A 9,280-nucleotide genomic window follows, 5' to 3' on the forward strand; every position below is an offset into this window, starting at 1 on the left:
TCAGTGTTTGCACTCTTTCTGTAGTTAAAAGATAACACAATACGTCAGTGTTTGCACTATTTCTGTAGTTAAAAGATAACACAACTACTAGGGGGCAAAGCTGGATTAAACAAGTAACAAAACCACAGGATATACTCAAGAAGACTGAGATGAACATGTATATTTTAGTCATATGATGACACTTTTGCAATGTGTTTAACAAAACTTGCCTATATATCAAAACCAAGTTGAATCCAGAATTTGTAAACATTTTTGTTTACTTTTTCCTAAAATTTTAGGTACCACTTGTTGTTCCATGTGAATAGTTTCTTCTTTCGTTTTTAATGTGTAACCATTACTTGAATAGCTTGTATGGATGTATTCTCTTTATTCTGATGCATATACACGCTCATATTTTATTCAATACTTGAATGCTCATATTGAAGACTACAATAAGTTACAATAAATGTCAGCAAAAACTAGAGAAAAACTTAAATCTCTTGATTGCATAAGTATACTGACCCGAGATTTTAATATACTCTAGAAGCACTTTTTGCGATAATTACAGATTGACTTGACTTTATACACCAGCCTGGTGCAATTTTTGTACATTTTTCTTAGCAGATTTGCTCAAACTCATGATTATGGAAACCACTTTTACTGCACATAGACAAAGTTCATTCCTCTAATTGTGTGGTTTGTCAAGGTAAATTTGTGTACCTATTGTAGTTTAATTTAGGTTAAGGTTTGCCACAGCAAAAGGTTTGAATACTTATGCAATCATGACTTTTCAATCTGAAACCTGTACAATGGTTTAAGTACAGTATGTCTGCAAGGTACTGCAGAAATGTGACTCACTCAAACGACCTACTCACTCATAGCTACCACTTGCTAGGATGAAAAAGTGTTCAATATAGTCAGAAGAGATGTTATCAACTACGAAAGTTCAAACTATTATTTACATGCACAATTAACGATCTGCATTGTAGAATATGGAGCCTTCTAATACTTGTCTGCAACTGTCAGTATACATATTTTTCATGGAGTCACAACTTTGCTATTTCTGTCTTCAGTTTCACAGTACACATCTACTGTCTCCTTCTCACACACCCCTAACACAACACATTGGCTTCTCAGACAGAATTAATTATAACAGGATCACCGGTGCTTACTTTTAAACAAAACTAAAATATTGTAGCTTATTAAGACTGTACTAAAACTATAGTTGAAAATGAGAGCCAATAACATATCAGAAGCAATTCTGGATAAAAGAATAAAAGAGAAAAATATTCAATCTTAATACTAGAGGAACATGCATGTATTATCATATTATGTATTATTAAAATAGTGGGAAACGGTATTAATTTTGGTAATGAAATGCAGCAGCTAGTCTTTCATGAAGATCTCATTATGTTTCAGGTCTAAAAGACTACATGAATACAGACCAACCTTGGGGCTCACAGAGCTTTTTGTCAGAACTGAAGCACCAGTTAAGTTTTAAGCACCAGCTCTACTTTTCGTAAGAATGGTTACAAACATGGGGAGGCCATTCGTTTCATTTTAGAATCATGGAGCAAATATCTGCCATTGTGCTTTTAATTAGGTCTGAATTTATTCTTGGGCTTTTTACATTTTCAGTTTGTATAAAATTAGTTGTTTTTTTTTATATTGCTGCTGTTCTCTGCTAGTTGTGTCTGTGCAGAGAACACATATGACAGGCTTGTGCCTAACGAGTCATTGGCTATGAACGGACTATGAATGCAGTGATTTTCTGTTTAGTTGTTAAACTTAAGTATGGCCAGGTTATATAAAACCGACACCCAAAGAAAGCTCCACAGCCGAAACGTTGTATTTTTCTTTTCTCTTCAGCATGGAATAAACCTTTACTTGTTCCTTTGCAGGTTACATAACGTTAAGGCTTAGTGAGACGCTCTCTTGTAACCCTAGGGTTAGATCAATACTCTAATAAGATACTATTCAGTTAATCCCATTCTCACCACATTAGGTCAGTAGGCCACTATGTCAATAGGAAGGCATTCATTTTTTTGTTGGGCTGGTCAGTATCTTCTTATTAACCTGATAATACTTTTTATGTTTATGTTTTTTAATTATTTGCTGCTTCTTTTTTTCTGTCAGACTTTTTACATTTGTTTTCACTGATTAGATCACTTAAATGGCTGTACTTTGTACAGCACCATTGCCTGATTACTGGAATTCAAGATCGTAGTTCAAAATCAAAATATTATTTAAAAGCACACAATGAAGAGACAGGTTTGTTTTTTGGGGAAAATACTTGAATCAGCTGTTAACTACCATGTTGGCCTGATTTTGACACATTCATGCCAAAAACTGATCATCACTGTGGATCAGAAGAAAACTTCAGTCCGGTATTTGGAAGAAATCCTAACAGTTGGTGATGGAAAACAGTACAGCAATTCAAATTGTTTCATCAGACCAGCAACAGAAATCTCCACAGCTTGTAACTCGTTCGTTTTCAATGACTCAGTAGTTAAAGTTCCCAGATAAAAACTCTTATCTCAATATTTTCTGGAGTTAGAGGGACACAACCATTATTTTCTTTTAAAATTTACTTTAACCCTTACAGGTTAAAATTGTTTAAATAAATCCTCAATTGTGTGTACTTAATATTAATTTAGAATTTAATATAACATTTAATATTGAGATACCTGGTGTATTGTATATAGAGTTTTACAGAACCACTGTAAGTAGACAAACATCCTGCCTTTCAGACCTGTAACCACAAAGGCCCAAGGTCACCATTACCAAAAAGCCACAGCTGGATGCAATCTCTACTTTTCCCTGCTCATCACCATGCTTTGAATTTGTGTGATAAAAGCTAAGTAGCTTGAGAAGTTTTGGAAACTCAAAATATGTCAGGTCCTGTTCAGTTATTTCAGGACTACTTACAATATTTTAGATTATCTTCAGGTTCAACCAGCATTCAGAAAAATCCCAGAAACACTGCTCTTCTCTTAATGGTGTAGATCCCTCTGACTGGTTATGCTGTCTAGGGTTATGCTAAGAGGAGACCAGCTCCCTGCCTTGAATGCCACAGGTCCATCTGTTTTTTGTTCACTTACATCATTAGACCAACAATTTGATCATTTATAACATTCGGGCCTTTTTCCTTGGGGTGAGAGGGTGTTTGATTGACAGAACCCTGAACATTGCAGTAGGGAGTGTCTCTATGTGCTGCTAGAGATGGATTCATCTGCCCTGCTGGAGCTTGGGTCTTTCTTTCTTCTGTTACAGGCAAGGCAAAAACCAGCAAAGTCTGGCTCTGAGGGTAAAGCTGAGCAGTTGCATAAAGAAAGAGGGATGTAGTCAATTTGTTTTCTCTTCAATTAGCACACAGGACATTTTCCAACTTGCCTTTCAACCCAATAGCATGTATGAGTATAAGTATATTTTGTGTATGAAATCTTAAAGACCACCCATAGCAAAGAGACTGTATTGCACTGTAAAAAAAAAAAGCACTTTAATTTTCATTTAGGAATACGTTTCCCAGGTGGTTGGAGTCTTATTTTTATAGTCCATTAAAGCTGTCATTGTCAAAATATCTTATTAATTATAATATTGGCTCCTACTCTGAAAACGAGAAAGTTAAAATGTTCAGCAATAGTACTTCAGTGGGAGAGGCTGTATGCTGTAACACACAGAACTGATGATTCTGCAATAAGTGCAATCAAAGCAATATGGACACTTTGATGCCTTATATTAAATATATTTAATATTTAAATGCTTAAAAAACATTAGGTGATACAATTGTGATATTTTCACAAATTATTTGAAGCACTGAAAAATATAAAACCTCTGATAGAAATGCCAGTAATCTGTTGAAAATACACAAGCCAAGTGGATTTAAAGGTGATTTTTATGTACATCTATTACGTCCCTAAATAACCAGTTCTAACCTGCTGGATACAGACTTTTTTAGAATAGTGACAAATGGTGAATTAGGGCATATATATATATATTTACATGTATCCACGTAGGCATTTCTATCAAATACTCCACACACAGGAAAATGAATGAAAACAAACATTTCTTAAACCAAAAATACATTTCCTAAGTGTCATGTGATGTAACCAACAGCAAAGTGCCCTAATCTGCAGACCACTCCCCAGATTCCCACCCCTGTCTGAAGATTTCTACAGACCTGACTTCAATTTGAACTTCAATTTCACCAAATCACTGTTGAACCAATAATCAATTAAATAGGACCAACACATAGAGAGGCATTTAAATTGATTCAGATCACAACAGTATGATACCAGCTAGCCATTCTTTTTCCTTGCCTTTCACACTTTATAAGGTAGTAGTTCAGTTTCTCCTCTGTACATTCTTTCTGAGGAACACAATAAGGTTAGATTATCCTTTTAAACATACAAAAAAAAACTATTTATTTTAAAGATACTGCAAAAGCTCCTGCAAACATATCTGTTTGGCTGGCAGAACCTATCCTCCCCCTGACCTGGATCTGCGCTGTGGGATGAATGAGCTGACGGACAGTTCGATAGCAGCAAGCTGTTGGTGAATGACTGTACACACAAAAACAAACTGTCCACCCCCTTAAAAGCTGTGCTTGGATGGGTGCCTGTGAGAATGCCAGGACAGTCACAGCTCCCTGAGTTCAGTGATGAGGTGGAACTTGCTGGATCCTCTACAAGCCTTGGAAAGATGCTGAACCACAAAACGTACAGCAGGTATGGACTGATTTGAAAGACCATTAAGTAGCTTAACAGCACAAAAGGGATGCTTTGCACTGTAGAATATACTTCTTGTCTCCTCATATGTATCTAATAAGGTAGGGTGAACAACTTCCTTCTTCACTGAGAGCAAACAGTTCTATACCCCACAAATCCTAGGTACCAGCTGGTCCTCAACACTGTGACAATACTACATGTGACCATATCACACTGCAACTCACAGCTGGCAGCCCACTGAAGCTCAGCAGGTGTGAGCCTGGTCAGTACCTGGATGGCCTCCTGGGAAATACTAAGGTTGCTGCTAGAAGTGGTGCTAGTGGGGCCAGTAGGGGGAGCTCACCCTGCAGTCTATGTGGGTCCTAATGCCCCAGTATAGTGACGGGGACACAATACTGTAAAAAGGCTCCATCCTTAAGATGAAACATAAAACTGAGGCTCTGACATTAAAAATTCCAGGGTGTTTCTTGAAAAGAGTAGGGGTGTAACCCTGGCCAAATTTCCCACTGCCCCTTACCAATCATGGCCTCCTAATAATCCCCATCTATGAATTGGCTTCATCACTCTGTTCTCCTCCCTATTGAAAGCTGATGTGTGGTGAGCATTCTGGCGCACTATGGCTGCCGTCGCATCGTCCAGACTGCACATTGGTGGTGGTGGAGGAGAGTCCCCATTACCTGTAAAAGCGCTTTGAGTGGAGTGTCCAGAAAAGCTCTATGTGAAAGTAAGCAATTATTATATCACAGCCCTGGGTTCAAACAGATCCCACCCCATTCTGAGGAATGGTCACACATTTCTTGAATTACCAGGAAGGGTTGTGCTACTAACATGAGAATAACAGAAGCCAACATGGGCTTCCTATTCTATTTTGATTTTGATTTTGGGTACTATGGTGCAAGGTTCTGGGGCTGTGCTACATAAGAGATCCCACTCATAATAGACTCTCTAGCAGTGCTTTAAACACCAACCAATGTACAGCACAGGAATATATTACTACCATTGCTCATGAAGATTATATCAATATTGTACTATGTGTTTATTAACAATAAAAGAGTGCAATTCTGCAGCATGTTTGAAAGTTGGAAACACCTAGCTGTCTGAGCAGTAGACTTCAGGAAAGGATACAGCAGGTGATATGTTGAACCAAAGCCACATTTAAGAGACAAGACCATACTGTAAGTCAATCATTACAGGCAAATGAAAAACAATGATGAACTGACTGCAATGAAGTCTATTATAAGCATTATTTCCAGGGGCTATGGCTGAATGATATACAGTACATGAAAGGTAAAATGTTTATCAGGTAAAAATAGAACTATTACAAATTTTAAAAGTTGAAACCATGCAGTTTAGAATACACCCTACAACAATGGAAACCAAACCTAACAGTAACTACAATAAACAAGATAGTTACAATATTGAAAATAGCAATACAATGCCACAAAACTTTTAAATGTCTAGTGTATCCTGCTGTCCACTGGTAAAGCAATCGTATCTTGGCAATGCACTTAGATATTTCTAGTTAAAACATTTTTAATCAATTCAGTTATGCTTTTTAGTGGAGTACCCTTACTCAACCGCTGCTGTTGTCATTAGGACGGCTTTTAAAATTATACCTTGTAATAATACTGAGGAACAAAAATGGATGTTTTTTCTATATTGTTAATGCTTTAATGTTTTTAGAAAATAATATGGATTTGAGATCTTGATTTTGGCATCAGTTTGACTGATCATTCATGGCTGACATTGATATACTTAAGTGACTGTTTAACAAGCACCAAACCTCCTTATTGAGCCAACTGGGCACAGGTGATGAGGTTATTTAAAACAAATATCAAGAGAAAAAAAAGAACTGATACACTTTGCCCCACTCACGAAAAGAACAACTGCTTTGTACAGTTGCCAACAGCTCACGTAGGCTTGCCAGGTGTGGAGCCGAGTCTTCTTGAACGATGACGCTTTCTGTTGATCTCCCCGATGGAAGTTAGCAAGTGTGGTAAAGACGTGCAGAACTATCTTATTGTTGTGTACATCAGACCAATCGATAGAAAGGTCCTTGTATAAGAGCAAGAGGGCAAGAGTGTCTAGTTGCAAGAGAGCTCCACTGGTAATGACTGATGGCAGCATGAATGCTTGTAACTGCACTGAAAAAGTCACTTACATCCCTGCTTGTAGGCTCAGCAAGATACGACAACCTTCCAGCAGGTCAACGCACGTCCTTGCACTGCTTGCATTACAAGGGCTTTCTTGCTAGATGAGGATGTGAAAATTATGCCATGGATGTCTTGCTCAACAGATTTGAGACCTAGTGAACAACTGTGGGATAAGCTGGAACTACAGTGCCTTGCGAAAGTATTCGGCCCCCTTGAACTTTTCAACCTTTTGCCACATTTCAGGCTTCAAACATAAAGATATAAATTTTTTATTTTATGTGAAGAATCACCAACAAGTGGGACACAATTGTGAAGTGGAACGAAATCTATTGGATTTTTGAAACTTTTTTAACTAATAAAAAAATGAAAAGTGGGGCGTGCAAAATTATTTGGCCCCTTTACTTTCAGTGCAGCAAACTCACTCCAGAAGTTCAGCGAGGATCTCTGAATGATCCAATGTTGTCCTAAATGACTGATGGTGATAAATAGAATCCACCTGTGTGTAATCAAGTCTCTGTATAAATGCACCTGCTCTGTGATAGTCTCAAGGTTCTGTTGAAAGCGCAGAGAGCATCATGAAGACCAAGGAACACACCAGGCAGGTCCGTAATACTGTTGTGGAGAAGTTTAAAGCCAGATTTGGATACAAAAAGATTTCCCAAGCTTCAAACATCCCAAGGAGCACTGTGCAAGCGATCATCTTGAAATGGAAGGAGTATCAGACCACTGCAAATCTACCAAGACCTGGCCGTCCCTCTAAACTTTCAGCTCAGACAAGGAGAAGACTGATCAGAGATGCAGCCAAGAGGCCCATGCTCACTCTGGATGAACTGCAGAGAACTACAGCTGAGGTGGGAGAGTCTGTCCATAGGACAACAATCAGTCTTACACTGCACAAATCTGGCCTTTATGGAAGAGTGGCAAGAAGAAAGCCATTTCTCAAAGATATCCATAAAAAGTCTCGTCTAAAGTTTGCCACAAGCCACCTGGGAGACACCCCAAACATGTGGAAGAAGGTGCTCTGGTCAGATGAAACCAAAATCGAACTTTTTGGCCACAATGCAAAACGATATGTTTGGCGTAAAAGCAACACAGCTCATCACCCTCAACACACCATCCCCACTGTCAAACATGGTGGTGGCAGCATCATGGTTTGGGCCTGCTTTTCTTCAGCAGGGACAGGGAAGATGGTTAAAATTGAGGGGAAGATGGATGCAGCCAAATACAGGACCATTCTGGATGAAAACCTGTTGGAGTCTGCAAAAGACCTGAAACTGGGACGGAGATTTATCTTCCAACAAGACAATGATCCCAAACATACAGCAAAATCTACAAAGGAATGGTTCACAAATAAACGTATCCAGGTGTTTGAATGGCCAAGTCAAAGTCCAGACCTGAATCCAATCGAGAATCTGTGGAAAGAGCTGAAAACTGCTGTTCACAAACGCTCTCCATCCAACCTCACTGAGCTCGAGCTGTTTTGCAAGGAAGAATGGGCAAGAATTTCAGTCTCTCGATGTGCAAAACTGATAGAGACATACCCCAAGCGACTTGCAGCTGTAATCGCAGCAAAAGGTGGCTCTACAAAGTATTAACGCAAGGGGGCCGAATAATTTTGCACGCCCCACTTTTCATTTTTTTTATTAGTTAAAAAAGTTTCAAAAATCCAATAGATTTCGTTCCACTTCACAATTGTGTCCCACTTGTTGGTGATTCTTCACATAAAATAAAAAATTTATATCTTTATGTTTGAAGCCTGAAATGTGGCAAAAGGTTGAAAAGTTCAAGGGGGCCGAATACTTTCGCAAGGCACTGTATGTGTGACATTTAGGGCTCAAAGACCACTGAACAGGCACACGTGTGTCCAGGCTCTATGAGGAGAATGGGGCTGCACCTGCGAAGCATGCATCAGAGTTATACAGCCAGTACACACTACTAGCCTGTGACTTTCAAAGAAGACCCTCTGGTGGTCAATACTATTGATGACAAATGTTAATCAGCATTTGGCAATACTTGTCTTGTCTGTTCTTTGAAATTAGTTCAAGTTAGTGACTCTGCTACAAAACAATATACAATTTTAACTGATAACCGATTCTGGTGTTATAAGATGAATATCCTTTGATGCTCAATATAAAAAAAAAACAGCAACAAAAGTTATATATCTATGCAATGGTGAACTTCCAATTTGAAGGATATTCCTAAATTAACATAATTTGGAAAACCATTTTTGAATCTTAACTCAAAACAAAAAACGTAGTGTTTTTTTTATAATGCATACCGAACCTGTAGATTCCTCAATTAAAAAATCCACTTAAGGCTACGCATTTGTTGGTATAACGCAAACTCTAGCTTCACTGATTAAAATCTCAGAATAAGACACATACAACAATTCATTATAAAATGAGAAATAAGTCTATAAAA

Source organism: Lepisosteus platostomus, chromosome 14 (assembly GCF_059453375.1).
Source record: "Lepisosteus platostomus isolate fLepPlt1 chromosome 14, fLepPlt1.hap1, whole genome shotgun sequence".
NCBI classification, from domain to species: Eukaryota; Metazoa; Chordata; class Actinopteri; order Semionotiformes; family Lepisosteidae; genus Lepisosteus; species Lepisosteus platostomus.